A 15,846-nucleotide genomic window follows, 5' to 3' on the forward strand; every position below is an offset into this window, starting at 1 on the left:
AGAGAGACACTATGCTTTTCTTTTTTTGGTAAGGACTGGGGGAAGCGCAGAGAAAGAAGAGAAAATAGAAGAGGAGAGAGAAAGATCAGCACTGTTTGGTGGATGGAAATAGCATGAGAGACAGCATAGAACTTGATGGGATCTGGCCCCCAGAAGAAGGGATTTCGAAGCTGCACAACTATTTATTTATTTTTGCATATGGAATCAGCCATTTTATGCAACTGATAAAATCAAGGACAATTAGACCAAATTGAGCTTTAATTTTGGATTGAAAGTGTGATTCTTCCACAGAGAACTCCCTCCCACAACATCTGAAATTACTAACTAGCTGCGGAAGGCACCCGGAGCCATCAGCCCAGAGAAGTGTGAGCTTATTGCCTGTCAAAAATGTAGACGCTGATAAGATCCGGTGCTCCTGCAGGGGCATTAGAAAGTCTAGACAAGATGCAGATTAAGGTCGCACCTCAGGGAGCATTATTGAAAACATTTACTTGTTTACAGTTCATTCAACTTTGGAACTGAGGAAGAAAAAGTGACCCCAGAACCCCTGAAGTACCTGGGCTGCTAGTTTGGGGTGAGGAGGAATTGGGGTGGAGGAGGTGTTGGTAGGATGCATTCAGTCTCATTCTTCAGGGGCACCTGGGTGGCTCAGTAGTTGACTGTCTGTCTTTGGCTTGGGCTGTGATCCCAGAATCCTGGGATCGAGTCTCACAATCAGGCTTCCCTTGGGGACCCTGCTTCTCTCTCTGCCTATGTCTCTGCCTCTCTTTGTTTCTCTCATGAATAAGTTTTTAAAAATCTTTTTTAAAGAATTTCATTCTTTAAAATGTGCTGAGCCTCCCCTAAACTTAAAAAAAAAAAAATTCCATCACCTTTTTTCTCTTTTCTAACTCTTCTTTTCATTGCCAACCTATGTAACATCCATGTTAAAAATTTAGATTCTTTGAGGCCAGAGAGATGTGGAATGGGACCCCTCCTGACCTTACCATCTCAGCGTGACCTGGACAGGTGAGTTCTCTCTGAGCCCTGGGACTCACCTCTGCTAAGTGCCAGTATAGTGACGGCATCTACTGTGCAGGGTGTTGACAGGATTAATGAGATGACATGTGTAAGGCATTAGTACCATGCCTGGCACCACATCAGAGTTCAGAAAATGCTTAGCATCATTATTATATCTATTACTGTCATCATAGAGCCTGTCATGCTTCTAGGCCACTTTCTCCTGGTGCCTGCTAACCATTGCTGACTACTTTCCCTCCTCTTTTGGCTGGTCTTCCCTTTGGAAGTTTTCATCCTTGTTGGGAAGCCGGGATGCCAGGCCAGGATGGGTGTTCTCAACTGTGAGGAGTGTGGCACTCCACACATGTCCCTGTTTGGGCCCCCCTGGCCAGACAGAGATGAGAACAAAGCTTTTCCCAGGTATAGTAAGACTGGGTCCTGCTAAGGTCAGGGAAGGGTTGGACAGGGTTCACCACTGGCCTTCTTCCCCTAGGCAATGCACTCTGAACTCGTTGGTCAGGAAGTGCTAATGGTTGAATGTAAAGCTTGCCACTTCCTGGAAGGTTTCAAGAAGATGAAGGACTGTGTAATGAGAGGCTCCCCAGCTGAGGACACATGGCCAGGCCTTCAGAACCTTCCCTCTATGCTCTAGGGTGGTGCCTGGCCCAATATCACACAAGCCTTCTATCCTTTTGAGCTATGTTGGACTCTCTTACTCCCTCAGTTGACCTGGATTTCTCTTTCCTTCAGGGGAGAGAGAAGCAGAGACTGAGCAGGCTTTTGCTGAGGACAGGAGCCTTGTGGTGGAATGAGACTGGACGGAGGAGCAAAAGGAAGATGCAGTGAAGGAATCGCTGTCACCTGGTCATGAAGTTCCTGGCAGAATCATTCACTGGAGCAACACTACCAGGCACAGTTCCTGCCCCAGGGGCCCCTGAGGGCTGGAAGAGAGGGATTACCAGTAATATGGGAGGTAAGACAGGGCATGCTGGAAACCCACAGGAGGTGTCATGAGGGCTTTCAGAAGGAAAGGTCTGGATGAGGATGTCACAGGGAACTGAGCAGGAGTTAGGGGTTAGCCAGGTTACAGAGAATTAGGAGAGTCTGTCATGAGGTTGTGTGTGTGTGAGTGTGCGCGCGTGTATACTGCAGTACTACAATCTGTTTAGGGTGGCTGAGGGTGCAAATGTGATGGGAGGAATGACAGGAGGTGGAGAGGTGGGCCCTAAAGGTCGAAGTTATGGAATTGGGATTTTCTCAAGTAGGTGATTGGAAGCTCCTGAAGACACTGAGACAGGTGAATGCCAAGTAGGACTGCATTGTCTTCCATCAGCCCACACTGCCTTTGTCCCAGCAACACCTGCTGGGTGCTGGGGTCTCAGATGGCCGAGCCCCCAGCTGCTCCGTCTGTGCTCTGGTAAATTGAGACCTGAGGCAACACCGTTTTTTTGCTGCCTTTGCTTAGCAATTGAAGCAAAACAAACTAGTCTCCCATGACTTCATAGGCCCTTGAAAATGTATTTTTTTTTTATCAAAGTACCACATGTATATACTAAATAGTCAAAGAGGCTACAAAGCATAAATAGACAACAGCTGTCATGGACCCATTTGTCTCCCCGCTAATTCTCATTCTTCAAAGACCATGTCTTCTGGTATTTATCTCCATATCTGCAAGCAGCATACGTGGAATGCTTTTTTCCAGTTTTAGATTGATTGTGGAAGACGATGCCATCTCTCCCATATATGTATATATATACACCATTGCCTCCTCTCCATTTTCTCAATATAGTTACATCACTGCTGTTGGCTAAATCAGTGGCTGGTTTAATGTTTTCAGCAGAGCTGAGCCACCTGATACACTAGAACATTTTTTTCAGTTTGCTTTTTGTCTTTCCTGGTGTTAGTAATTGTCAGTTTGCTTTGTTTTTAAATGACACTATCGCTGACTCATTCCCAAACTGCAACGGAGCCCAAAATTCCCTTTCATACCTTTGGGTACAGCAAACCTTCTATAGTATCCCGCCTCCCCCCTTTTTTTCTGAGCCATTCCTCCTGGACCCTCCCTCTCCTGTTCCAGGTGGGGTGATGCAGCTTTCCAGGCAGCTGCCCAGGTTGAGGCAGGTGGAGGGGAGGGGAGCTTCTTTTCATTCTCAGTCTGGAAAGTCCATTTGCTTTCGAGGCCCTTTTGGGAACCATTTGGGGACCCTGCTTCCTCAAGAAGAAGAAGCTATACAAAATTTAAAACAAAACTAGAACAAATTTTTATTTTCCTTTTACTTGCACTGGAAACTACTGTTAGCCACATGCATGCCTTGGCTTTCTGAGGTTGCAAAACTGAATCTCCTTTTTGATTTTAAATCTATTAAAGCCTCTATTTTGCCAGTCTGATTTATACAATGGCATATAAGAAATGCAGCTGTTATTACTTCCAGGTGCACGCACAGTAATTTAACTAAATGCTATCTAAGCCTTTCTAAGTAAAAAGGCCTCCTGGGCGAGTTTTAATGAATAGATAAAGCTAATTTGTAATTAGTACATTTAGTTGTTAATATGCAAATGAGGCCTGCTGTTATCTGTAATTAGCACCAAACTCTTGATTGCTAAGGATGCTTCTAAAATACTTAGGAAAGTCTGTAATCGTCACTGAAGTCTCCCAACTACCTAAGGCTCTCCCAGACCTAATGTCCAGCCCAGATCTCCCTTACACCTGCACTCCCTTCCCAGGGGTTCAGCTGCCTGCTGAACTTCTCTCTGTTCTAGAAGCACCCTGAACCTGTCTAAACCTGACCTAATCAAGTTCTGTTCTCTCCTTACACCCGCAGCCCCTTCTAAGAAATCACTCCTCTGGTGCACTCCTCCTCTTCCTTCTTCTCCAGGAGGACCTCCTATCAGAGAATACACCACCTTGCAGAGTGAGTCACCCGGGCCAGAAACACAGGCTTCCTCCTGAACTCCTTCCTCTCCCCCTCCCTCTGCATCTCATCCATTTCCAAGGTTGCTGCTTCTTATTCCACCCACTGTCACTCCCCTAGGTCAGGCCACACCCCCTCTTCCCACAGCCTCCTCTCCTTCCTCAGCATTCCCGTTTTATTGCCCACGTGGCAGTCAGCATGATTTTTCCAAACTGCCTCCTCACTTTACATCTTCCAGGTCTTGGTTTTGACATGACATCCTCAGGGAAGAAAGACATCCAAGATCCCCAATCCCTGGGTCTGACATAAGCGACCCTCAGCCCACTCCCATAGCACCTCATACCATCTCAGGTGGCATAGAGGCACCCAACGTGGTATTGTTGTTCATCTGTCTGCTTTATTCCTTAAAAGAGGGATATATGTCACTACCCTCATCAACTGACACACAGTAAACCATCAAATACTTGTCAGACAAATGACTCTGTTGGTCTTCTCAGATTGTTTTAGAAAGTTCTCCATCAATTTTTGCTATTTGATTAATCTCTGCAAATTGACTCCTACCCAAAGCATGCAAGGGAAAATTTTGTCTTAACCTTGATCAATTGGTAGTGAGTACTGATTTAGAAAGGCTGAGTGAACTTTTGTGTCTTCTCTGACTGCCACTCCCCAGGTAAACACACAGTTCACTCTGGGAGGGCTGGGATCTCCCCATCTCTGGGCTGTGACACCTTGGACCAGTGGGCTCTGCTGTTGGACCTGGGGGGCTTCAGTGGTGCGGGCAGGGGGCCGCCCGATGAAGTCCAAGGACAGCCAGCTCTGCCACATTGTGTATGATTCCAGCCTCCATCACCCACATCTGCAGCCACCCAAATGCAGATTAAGTCCTTTGATGGCAGGCTCTAAAAAACAGGAGGAAGATTTTCTCTCTGGTTGGAACATTTGAAATAACATCTTTTCAAGTGCGTTGAAGATCAGAATATAAATAAGTTGGGGGTGTGGTAGAAAGGAGTAGTGGAAGGAGGGGCTGGGCTATTCTGAAAGGGGTGGTCTATTCTGCAGCTTGGTCTATTCTGAAAGGGGTGGTGGTGAAGCTTGCTTTCTTTTCTCTGCAAAATGACAAAATCACTGTGGGGACATTTACAGGCAGAATCTTTTTGACATTTTTAAATCTCTGAAATCATCAAAAAGAAAACATTCTACCACGTGCATTGGCACGGGAAATGCTTTTTGTCGTGGGGTTGTCTAAAAGACACTAATGGAGCTTGGTTAGCTTCGTCAAGATGGCTCTCTGAATTTTTGGATCTCTGAAACATTACTTATAGTCTCCTGAGCAGCATTTATGCCACGTGGAAGGTGGGGCAGAGAGTCCTAAGTTCTCACAAGTCACTGCAGATGCGGCCAGCATGCCAGGTTCACATCTCCCTTCTTGGAATGGAGGGGCAGGGACAGCAATGAAAATATTTGAGGTGTGGGACTCTGTCTGACTACCCTTCACTGACTCAAATCGGCCTGCAAGTTAGCTGATGGAGGCCAGTCCTGCACCCCAGCTCATGCCTAACAACCTAGGAAAATGAAGGAGCTTCAGCTTTTCATTCAGGACTAGGAATGGAGCCCAGAAATCCCTGGAGGGTCATTGAGCCTTTGGCTCCCTCACTCCCCCATGTCCCTTGTCGGTGGTGACTTATTGGACAATGTTCATAAACAAGCACTTGGCTTGGAAAGCAAAGAAACCATAATCCTGATGTCCCAGTGAGGGGCAAGCAGCTTTCACTTTCAGTTACTTGGCCACCTGTAAATAAATCACCTACTTTTCCCAGTTTCCACCTGACATTCCATCATGGCCATCAGTCCAACCTCAACAATTGCTGGCCCAGTTCATTGTCCTTTAGGATCCAGTGTGATGCAAAATCCAGCAACCCACTAGCACTTAATGACAACTCCGAGCAAAGATGCACTGACCACAGGGACACCTTTTGTGTTACTGAATCTATTCCTTTCATGGAAGAGCGAAGCTGAGGGAGAAAAGGGGCTCGGGCCTTGCATGTCCAGGCTCAGAGGATGAGCCTAGGTGGACGGTGCAGCTAGAGCCTCAAACAGACTCTTCAACACAGCATGACTCCAGACTGTGCCCTTCTAGGAAGCCCGGGACATACTATGGGCTGGCTCTGAGGCAACATGTTAGCCATAACCTTCATGTCTAAGAGGGGCTAAGTAGCATAACCCCACATGAACATAGGCTGGTCACTCCTTTTGGATATGGGAGGCAGGGTCAGCTCTGTGTCCAGGGTTCCTCTTTTATAATTTTTACAGATGCTCACAGAAAGGTGTGATAACTTGCTAGGTGCCAAGAACAAGGGAGTCACCTGGCCTGAACATAATTCATGGCAGTAAGCACATCCAAGGGACTGTCCTGCCCAGATCCGCACAGGTGTGCTCAAATACTCAACTCCAACCTTATCCAAAAAACTGCTTTCAGTTCTTAAACTGCTTCTGGATTGTTAAACCCTCTGAGCATTAATTAGGCAGAAGCTCTGGACCTCTTTTTTTTTTAATATTTTATTTATTTATTCATGAGAGACACAGAGAGGCAGAGACATAGGCAGAGGGAGAAGCAGGCGCCCTGTGGAGAGTCCAATGTGGGACTCAATCCCAGGACCTCAGGATCATGACCTGAACCAAAGGCGGACACTCAACTGCTATATCACCCAGGTATCCCAAAGCTCTGGACCTTTCCAGAAAAAATACACATATACACAAATTTTGCCTATAATTTTTCCCTAAACAAGGCCATGGCCATTGGAGCTCAGTTATAGCCTCCAGGTTAATACTGGTTTAGGAGCAGGAGTTGCCCAAAAAAAAAAAAAAAAAAAAATCCCTCCAAAAGGAAGAATCTTAACTGTAGTAGTGTGTGAAATATTGAGTTCTCTTTGAACACAATATAAATTATTTTTCCCCAAACTCAAATTATTTACAACTTCTCAGGAATGTCTCTGTCAATAAAGCAAGCTACACCTGTGGCATGAAGGAAAATGCCTCTGAATGTTTCCATGAAGGCTGGAAGGTTTTCCCTAGAATGCACATCAACTGCAGTCCTGATTCCCTCAAGAGATTGTCTGTGTTGTGATGTGTCACTGACATTTTTCTCAGGCAACTTGGCTGCTGCTTATTTTTTATTATGTTTTAAAGACTTTATTTATTTGAGAGAAGGCACAAATGGGGAAGGAGGGGCAGAGGGAGGGAGAGAGAGAAGCAGACTCCTGGCTGAGCCAAAGGCAGACACAACCCACTGAGCCACCCAGGCGCCCCTCCTCTGTTTCTAATTTATCTGGACAGCATTTGTCTTATGGTGTGAACGGTGACAATGTTATTAATGAATTTTGGTGCAGATTCACCCACCCTGGTGTGATTTATTGCTGACTGATTTATTGAGCTGTGATTTGGTGTGGCTGAAGCATACAAGTTCCAGGGAGTCGACTCCTTGTTTCAATCTATTCGGTTGCCACCTTTGCCTCCCCAACACCCCAGGTGCACTCTCCAGAGTGATCACTAGAACTAGAAATTTTAATAACCACTGTCCAAACCAAATTCTTCTTGGGGATATAGAAGTTCTGGGTTTGGGGGAAACACTTCTCCAGGGGCAGCTATAATGGAGCGAGCTGCTTGGCGGGGCATTGGCTGGCTCCAGGAAGAGCTGATAAAGAATAGCCAGGCTCACCCCTTAGGATGTGCAGTTAGTGTTCTGTTCTGGTGTGGAAGGGGCTGAGCACCAGTTCACTCTTGGCTTAGAGGCTCTGCAATCTTTGTGCCGCCTTGCCCAGAGGAGGCAGTTTTTCCAGTCCCACAGAGGCACCATATGGGTGATACAGGCCTAGGAATGACCCCCTACTGGTGAGTGTGATGACAAGTCCAGCTCTGGGGTGGAGAAGGAGGGTCCTAGGAGCGTGTCCCTGTCAGACAGCTGTCTGCGCCTCAGTAAGAACAAATAGGACAGGGCCCAGCTGTCTGTTTGGTACTGGTACTTGGGATGGGGGTTTGCTATAGCATCCAAAGAACTGGCCTCCTAGGCGAAGGCACTACTCCCTGCCAGGAACACCCTAATTAGTGGCAGATGTGAATCAATATTCTTTCAGCATACAAGTTGCTACAAATAATTTTCCAGGGTTTTTACACTAGGCACCTTACCTTCTCCATCTTAGGGTGAGTTCCAGGAGAACGGGGTCTTCTATTTTTTTTAAGGTCCCCTCATGGCACCAAGCCCAGCCCTGAACCTGTAGAATTGTGTGTCTGGGCCCATGCAATCCCAGGTCCACCTCTCTGGGCTCCAGTCCACTCCCCCACACAGTAAGGATAATGATGACTACTTCCCAGAGCTGCTGGGAGTGTTAATCACAGGCTGGATGTGGTGTGTTCATTACAAAGTTCTGCACGGTGTTGGCTCAAGAAGACGGCCCTTCCTCCAGGCAGTTTTCCTAAAGGAACCAAGGACCCTCTCGGCCTCTTTCAAACCTCCACTGCAACGTGTACCCCTCATACCTCACTCTTCCTCGAGCTTGGCATCACTTATCACACGTCTGCACAATGCATGCCTGCTGTCCACACTCCCCCCTGCCCCCCACCATCCCTGGCCTCATACACATCCCCCTGGAAGCTCGGAGGGCCAGGCTGACAGCTCAGAGGGACACATGCTAGAGCCTCCAGCACCCTATGAGGATTGGTGCCTGGGTTGCAGGATAAATATTCAAGTTCTAGCAAGAAAAGACGTGCAGATACACACCACCAGTGAGGTTTCCAACTTGAAGTCTTCCTCTGCAACAAAACTGTGTTTTTCTATCAGCAGCAGCCTTAGCCAGCCATGTGAATAATTTTAAACAGCCTGAGAAATTACCATTGATTTCAAAGCATTGATTTTCTGCACCACAGTAACACATTAAATCTCTTTTCTAAAAAAGACAAAAGAGAACTAAAAGAATAAACTTTCAGTCCAAAGGGTGGGGGTAAGGGGTCCTTACACAACAAAATTAATTTAGTGAGTTGACTATTTTTATACTAGATGACCCATGAAGGACATTCTGCTCCCATCCAGAAGATTTTGTTATCTAAGAAGGGAAAGCTCAGTTGTGCCTCCAATAAGAGGAAGGCCCATGAACCCCTGGCTGCCAGAGAGGATGACTGAGTGATGAAGACTGCAGGGCCACCACCACCGCCCAAGACCCTGGCCCCTGGAGGGTGGCGGGACGGGAGAGCTGAGGGCACGCGCCCTCACTTGGTTTGCACCCACACTTGGTTGTCCTGCAGGCAGATGCTGTGTCTCCTGATCTGAGTCCTGTGAGTCGGGTCAGCTCTGGGTTTCACTTGTTTTGTTACTGACACTACAGAGGAGTGTTGGTTTTCAACTCAGAAGAAATCTCCTCTGGCATATGTGTGATGATTTAAGTGGATAACCACCATTCATAATTTTTTCCAAGCCAACCTTGTTTCTGTGACCTTTAGTAATCTTGTTATACTCAGTAGAAAATGCTCAGAGCTAAAACAGTACAGTTATAACTCTGTCTTTCCACTGGGGGAAAAAAATTCCAGTGTCCTTTACCTTGCCATCCCCCAACTGCCCCTCGCCAAAAAAAAAAAAAAAAAAAAAAAAAAAAGACCCTGAAACTTCTATACTTGGTTTCAAACTCCAAGCAGATTTTATTTATTTATTTATTTTTAGAATGCATCAGTTAAATCTGTTCATCTTTTTTGAGTTGAGGGACTGGAAGAAATCACACATCGTTTCTGATGTGATATACCCATGGGCGGTTTTGCATCCTACCCAAAGATAGCTCAACTTCATTTTAAGATGTTTTGCCTTCTATGGCAATCAAAATCAAACTTTTCTAAGTAGACATGTGCTTGTAGGTTACGCAACTCTGAGCACCCATCAGCGGTGCGTGTGGTCTTTGCTTCACCTTGAATAAACTTCCAAGCCCTGGAGGTGTGTGTGTGCACCTGTGCTCCCCATGGGCATCTGGGTGCCTCTTGTCACTCAAGCTCCAGATGAAAACAGGGCAAAGGGCAGCCACCTCTGGGCTACCTATGGGCTTTGTCAAAGGTTAGATTGCCTGCCTATCTGGAGGCAATCGTTTTTCCTCCCCGTCTTTATCTTCACAGGGAATAACACCAAGAGAGCTGAGAATCAGAAAGACAACCAGCGGTGCTAAAGTCACCTAGCATTTCTGGGTCTCACTTTACTTACCTCTAAAATGGGACCAGATGCCCCAGAAGAGGACTTCCAGCTCAAACCCAGTCTCATGCTTTTCTTCTCTGGGAGGATCCCAGGAAGGTGATCGGGACCCAGGAAGTAGCTCCCCTCTTCCAAACTTAACTCCAGCTAGCCAGCCTCATGCTTGTCATCACTCTTTGCCTGCTTCTTGCCCCAGGGCAGTGCCATCCCTTCTGTATACCACCTGGCCTCCTCCTAGCCCTGCACCCCACAAGCACCCTTTCCACTGGATCCCATCAACAAGAAATCTGGGAAAATATATTTGTAACCAAGACAAGCTCCAGATGAATCTTCATCACTGTCCCTGGGCAACTTGATTGTGTCTATTTATCATACATTCCCTAGAAGTCCTATCCGTTTCCTCAAACTTTGCTTATTCTTTCTCCTAAATTAAACTGTATCTTCCTTTAACTGTAATACTTTTTTTTTTGCAACCCTTTTAAAGGAGGCCATTGCATTCATTCAATTAAATTATTCAGGACCCACTATTTGTTAGGCTGAAGAAATGCTTGCTGTGCAAGTGAATGAATAAATGTACCTTGTCAGGTGCTATCTGAGATTTAGGAACAAATAAACCTTTAGGAAGATGGTCTATGTATGGTGGTAGAAAGGATTAAATACACCCCAAAATAGCTGGAATACTAGCAGTGCCACTACTCTTGTTATAGCAACGCTGCTTATAAATAACTAGCTGAATACTAGTTGGGAAACAATCTCTTCCCTAATCACCACCTGCAAATTCCTCCTCCCAGCTATCCTGCCTCTCCCGTGATATCCCCAGACCTCCCTATAACCTAACAACCAGATAGAGTTAACACCTGGCTTGGCAGGGAACATTCAGTATGCTGCTCCAGAGCTGTTCTGATTGGTCAGCACCAGTGCCTACAGTTGGTTAACATTTTGACTATAACTAATGAATATGAATAAACCTCAGGTAGGTGCCAAAAGGAAATGCTAACAGTGATTAAAGAAGGGAGATCTTGGGAGACTTGGTTCCATTCCCAGCTATAGCAGTGGGTACCAGCCTTAACCCTGGCCAATGAGAGGGCATTATATTTCCTGGCCACAGTGATTGGTTCAGTAAGGGGCAAATGATCATCAGATGCAGTGAAATGTAATGAAACTTTTGCTGGGGTTCTTAGTAGACAGTTGTTCTTTATGATGGATGTGAATTGAGATGTGATTCCTAAAGGATCAGGAGCTACCACAGGAAGCCCAATGATACTTGAAGTTAAGAGTTGCAAGGCTCCTGGATGAAACCAATCCTGAAGTCATCATTCCTGCCTTCTGGACTATGTAGTTATCTAGAGTAGGTGAGTTTGTTTTCCTGTCATGATATAACAAAATAGTCCTGATACTGGCATGAGGCAGCAAAGAAAATACAAGTGTGGAGAGATGGAAAGCAGCGCCCTGCCCTTCTCAGTGTAGCTGGACTCTCCACTCTGGTCTTTCAATCTGGCCTTCTCACTTTCCCATTCAGCCAGGCCATCATCTAACTTTCCTTGATTTCTTACCCAGCGTGGAGTTAAATCCCTCATCTTTTCAACTTTCTTCTTTCACTTGGCCAATCTGCAATCCTCAGCCATCAGAACAAAGTTCCCGGCACTTTTCACATCATGGCAAGCACAGAAAATGACAAATCTTTGGAGGCCACCCTGGGGTAAGCTAAAGCTTTAAAGGTGTCTATATGGTCTTGGGGGGAAAAGGTCCATTCGATTTTCTTTAGATTATAAAATTGTGGTAAGGAAAAGTAAGATACAAAGTTTTAGGGAAGACACAACTTCATATGAAACTTCAAAATAAAATCATTTCAAAATGTTAAATGAGGAACCTGACCTAGCTTCCATGAACATGCCTTTTTAATATCAGATTTAATGTTTTAAATGATGTCCTAAAATCCTGATTAAACTTTTTAATGATAATGTCTTCGGCTTCTTGGTAGTCAATATCAGTGAGAAACCTTGCCCGTGTTGGGAATGAAAAAAATTAAAGCCATTTTTTGGCAACCTTTCAAAAACGTCAACTGTTGAAATTATATTTAAAGAATTCAGTAACATGCTCTGTTTTTCACTTCTACATACAAATTCATTGTGATTTCTTGCTGACGTTACTTGTGATAAAGCAAATGGGCTTCCATTCCAAGACAATTATTTTTACATAAATTATTTCTAAATAATGATGAGGCCCTAATGTGCAGGATGCATGTGCATTGTTAAAACAGTCTCCTTATACCTAAAAACGGAGCCACCACAATAGTTTGTCAGTCACAGTGGACAGGAATCTCTGACATACAGGAAGGCCGAGACAGCCCACGCCCTAAATGCCTGCCCTCACCAGTTCCCAGGAACCCCTTCTAAAGAGCCACACCCCAGGCAGTGCACTCAGCTGCCCCACAGCCTCTCTGGGCTGGGCAGCGTCAGGCTCTGAGACCTACCTCACCCAGGCTCCCTGGTGGAGCAGCAGCAGCATGTGTACTTGGGGTTGGCCCTTGAGCTTCCACCTGCAGGAATCCCAAGACGCTCCCTCTCAGGAGCCCAGAGACAAGGCTCAGCTGGAGACAACAGTCGCCCCACCCAGCCAGACCAAGGGCGGAGAGGATCAACACCTCTCCACCAGACCCAGGAGTCCCTGACCACACACAAGGGTATCTTGAAACGGGATGGGAAGCTGGACAGGTCATCGTGACATGAATACATGGCACCACCACTACCCTTTGGGAACAGTCATTCATCTGTTGACAGGCTAAGGCCCAAACCCCACCACCTTCATTTCCTCATATTTTCTCTTGGTTTTCCCCTGACTCCAGCCATCCCTATCATACTTCTGAAGGCTCTCTCTCTATGTATTTTTATCTCAGTCCTTCGCTCTCCATGACTTGCTCCTGAAGCAATGGGAGCTATTTCCTGCCGCCTCTATCAAGACACACCTCTCTCTCGGCTGCTGCAGGCTATACCTTCTCGACTTTATTTTCTTTTCCTTACTTTCTTGAGCTTTATTTGATCTGACATCCTGATGTCTTACTTTACTATTTTTTTCTCCACCCACTAACACGGGGGTTGCTTGACCTCTGTTTACTCCATACTTTCCACTCACATTCCTTTTCCCATCACTGCTGTGTGAGCATATTTAAAATCTTGCTAGTTGTCTGACTCTCCCAAGTTCCATTCTAAAATTTCCACCTTGTCATTGAGCATTTCCATCTGAACCTCCTGACAGCACCTCCAGTTCACCATGCTCAGAGGGCCCAGCCCCAAATCAGCTCTTCCTTCTCATGTTCCTGTTTCTGGGAAGGGCACCACCGTTCCCCCACTGAGTTCAAACCTCTGAAGGTAATCTTGGCTTCTCAGCATATTGTTGAATCTTGATGATTCCCTCTTCTGAATGCCTGTCACATCCCTCTCCTCCATTAGGTATACTTTATCCTATTCTAGGTCCTTTACCTCTCACTGGGATTACAATAGCCTCTCCTCTGGCCTATCATCTTGTTTTCTTTCTTCTGTCACCTTAGACAAACTCTCATAAAGAACGCCCATGTTTAAAAGCTTCCAATAGCTCCTTACTGTTAACCAAACTGAGCCTAACTTCTTAGCTGGACATTCATATCCCTTCATAATCTGTCCCCAGACTATCTGTGCCACCCTATCCATTTCTAGATTTAGAAATATTTATTAGACTTCTATACGTTGTGCCAGACTGACCTAGGCACAGAAATACACCAATGAATGAAATCGAATTCAGTTCACATTCTAGAACTTATATTCAAGGGCAGAGAGTCAGACACCAGGAAAACACATAAACATGTTAGTAAGTGCTTATGGAAATATAAATTAGGGTAAGAGAGCAGGTGGTGATGGGGGCCGTAGCACTTTAGATGGGATGGTCAGCCAGGCCTTTTTGATGAGGTGGCATTTGTCTAGAGACTAGAATGAAAGGACAGTGAGCCTTATGAATAGCTAGGGGAAGAGCATTTAGGAAAGAAAAGTTCAAAGTCCTTGAAGTGGGAACATGCGTGGCAAGATGAAACTACAAAGGTGCCAGTAGGATGAGCAGAGTGAACAAGGAGTAGGATGAGAGGTGAGTTCAGAAGAGGCGGCTGGGGCCATGTTATGTAGGCCTTGTGGGCTATGGTATGCATTTAGAATTTAATTCTGAATGAGGTGGAAGGCACTGGAAGGTTCTGAGTAGTTGAGTGACATGTTCTAAAGAATATTACAGACAGCTGTGTGCAGAACAGACGGAGGAGGGGATGAAGGAGAATGAATACCAGGATACCAGTTAGGAGGCTATGGCAATAATGTAGGCAAGAGATGGGATGAGAGACGTTGTAGAGGTTGAGAAGTTGTCAAATTCTGGTTACAGTTTGAAGGGGGTGCTGACAGCATTTGCTGATGGATTGGACGTGGAGTGTCAGAGAAGAAAAGAATCAAGGATGATTCTGAAGCAACTGGAAAAGTGCAGTTGCCATTAAGCTCTACAAGAAGGCTGTGGGAAGAGAAGCAAGTCTATGAGGGGAGGAGAGTTCAGTTTAGGGTGTATTAAGTTTGAGGCGACCATTAAACATCTAAGTGAAGATGTCAAGTTTTCAGTTGGATATTTGAGTCTAGAATTCACAAGCAAGATCCAGGGTAAAAGTAAATTTAGAAATTGTTTGTATATAGATGGTATTAGCGTTCAGGGATTAGGAGAGATCTCTTAGAGTTTACACTCTGTCCACATGTGCAAAGAGGCCTATGGACTGAGTCTGGTCACTACAACATGTAGAGGCGGAGGAAGTAGAGGGTTCAGCAAGAGAGACCAGTAGGTAGGAGGAAAGACAACCAAGATACAATAGTGGCTTAGGCCAAGTGCAGCAAGAGTTCAACAAGGAGAGGGCATGCGCGTGTGTATGTGCATGTGTGTGTGTGTGCATGCACGCACATGTGCATGTGAAGGAGGGTGGGGGACTGGTTGGCGTGTAAATAAACAGGAACTACCACAAACTGATCCCTGCTAACTACGGGTAGATGGGGGTTAACTGTATCATTTCCTAAGTTTTGCATATCTTTGAACATTTCTCATTAAAAAGAGTTGAGAGAGAGAGAAAGAGAAAAAACGAAACAAAACAAAATAAAAAACCAGGGAGTGAGAAACTCAAATGCTGAGAGCGCTGATAGGTCAATTAAGAGAGTGGATCTGACCCTGCAGAGGGCACTGGTGGGAGTGACAAGAGGGGTCTCAGTAGAGACAGAGCCTGTTGGCAGAGGGTTCAAGAGAGAACACAAGGAGGGGCCACTGGGTGGCTCAGCCAGTTAAGCATCTGACTCTTGATTTCAGCTTGGGTCATGATCTCAGGGTTGTGAGATCGAGCCCCCACATGGGCTTGGCACTGTGTGTGCAGCTGCTTAAATTCTCTTTCTCTCTCCCTCTGCTCCTCCCTTGCCCCACTCTCAAGCGTCCTCTCCCTCTCTCAAAAAAAGGAGAGGGAAAAAAAATACAAAGATAAGGAGTGAGCAAGTGCAATCACCTCCTTCTAGGAATTTTGCAAGAAAAAGGAACAGAGAGCTAGGTAGCTGGAAGGATAGCAAGGGGCCAGGGGTGCTTGTCTGGCTGGTTAGTTGAAGTCGGAGTGACCACAGCCCCATTTCCTACCACTGTCTTTCACACAAGCTTTAGACAAGCCCCCCAAAGCGCCCTTCC

At 45.8% G+C, this 15,846-nt stretch overlaps 1 long non-coding RNA gene across 3 annotated transcripts in view; it reads left to right on the plus strand.

Annotated features, from left to right (window-relative positions):
* The window catches only part of LOC112658546 (uncharacterized), a 33,840-nt gene that overhangs the window by 5,091 nt on the left and 12,903 nt on the right, over positions 1-15,846 (plus strand). The window contains exons 2-5 of one of the 3 annotated variants that reach the window (XR_003135775.1): positions 939-1,008; positions 1,750-1,972; positions 3,822-3,911; positions 10,059-10,581. This is a non-coding gene — a long non-coding RNA (uncharacterized LOC112658546). Of the gene's footprint in view, positions 1-938; positions 1,009-1,749; positions 1,973-3,821; positions 3,912-4,149; positions 4,391-10,058; positions 10,582-15,846 lie in introns of those variants that run through there. The other 2 variants (XR_003135774.3, XR_007401297.1) reach the window with 2 other exon arrangements.

This window comes from Canis lupus, chromosome 12, assembly GCF_003254725.2.
Source record: "Canis lupus dingo isolate Sandy chromosome 12, ASM325472v2, whole genome shotgun sequence".
Classification (NCBI taxonomy): domain Eukaryota; kingdom Metazoa; phylum Chordata; class Mammalia; order Carnivora; family Canidae; genus Canis; species Canis lupus.